We start from the raw sequence: 1,182 nt of genomic DNA on the forward strand, positions 1-1,182 counted from the left end.
TGACGTTATTGATGTCATTCCACAACTCATCTTTGGTTATTAGTGTTCAATGTGTCAAGTCTATTTTTTATATAACTTTTTATTGTGGTTTAGGTGAAAGCTAACAAAGCAAACTGGTTTTCCATTAAACAATATGTACATATTTTTATTGTGACATTGACTGAAATTCCCACAAAGTAAGAGCGCTCTTCCCACTTCCTCCCTGGGTTTACCGTTTCTATGCATCCTTATTTCCTATCCCTTCCTGCCTCATGAATTTAATCCCTGAGTAAAAGTTTCCCTTTTCATCCCCTATGGTTGGTTGTTCTAAAGAGTCCATGTCAACCTGTAATCAATGCTCACCTTATAGTCCTCGCCATTGTTTGGCTGAAAGTTGAGTTAAGGGAGATGACTTTGGTTCTAGGCCTGAAGAGTAGCTAAGGGCCATCATTTTCGTAGTGGTTACGAATCGGGCTGCGAACCTTAAGGCCAGCAGTTCGAAACTACCAGTTGTTCCGCGGGAGAAAGAAGAGGCATTCTGTCCCGTAAAGATTTACAGCCTCGGAAACCCTGTACAGGGTCGCTATGGGTCGGAAACGACTCGACTGCACTTAACAACAACAACAACAACATTCTTATTCACAGCAGTATGCATAACAGAGGATATTTCTACATATGTATATATATATGTGTATGTGCATATGTATTTGTATGTGTGTTTGTCCATGACTCAGCTGTCACTTTGTTATACTGTGGTGGCTTGTGAGTTGCTGAGATTCTGAAAGCTATGCCAACAGTATTTTAAATACCAGTATGGTCACCCATGGTGGACAGGTTTCAGATGAGCTTTCAGACAAAGACAGATTAGGTAGAAGGGGTGATTAACTACTTCTGAATATTTAGTCACTGAAAACCTAATGATTACCAGAGAAACACTGTCAGATATAATGCCAGAAAATGAGCCCGTCAGGTTGGAAGACACTCAAAATGCAGTTGGGGAAGAGCTGCTTCCTCAAAGTAGAGTTGACTACTACGCGAATGGAGTAAAGCCCATGGAAGTAAAGCCTGCAGGATCTTCATTTGCTGATGGGGCACAACTCAAAATGAAGAGAAAAGGCTGTAAACATGCATTAAAAATCAGAACATGGACTGTATGAAGTATGAATCTTGGAAAATTAGAGGTTGTCAAAAATGAAATGGAAC

At 40.3% G+C, this 1,182-nt stretch overlaps 1 protein-coding gene across 1 annotated transcript in view; it reads right to left on the bottom strand.

The window, feature by feature from the left end:
• PREX2 (phosphatidylinositol-3,4,5-trisphosphate-dependent Rac exchange factor 2) overlaps positions 1 to 1,182 on the bottom strand; it is a 482,194-nt gene that overhangs the window by 340,276 nt on the left and 140,736 nt on the right. The gene's annotated exons all lie outside the window — the stretch shown is intronic.

The sequence above is a fragment of the Chrysochloris asiatica genome, unplaced genomic scaffold, assembly GCF_000296735.1.
Source record: "Chrysochloris asiatica unplaced genomic scaffold, ChrAsi1.0 scaffold00036, whole genome shotgun sequence".
NCBI lineage: Eukaryota > Metazoa > Chordata > Mammalia > Afrosoricida > Chrysochloridae > Chrysochloris > Chrysochloris asiatica.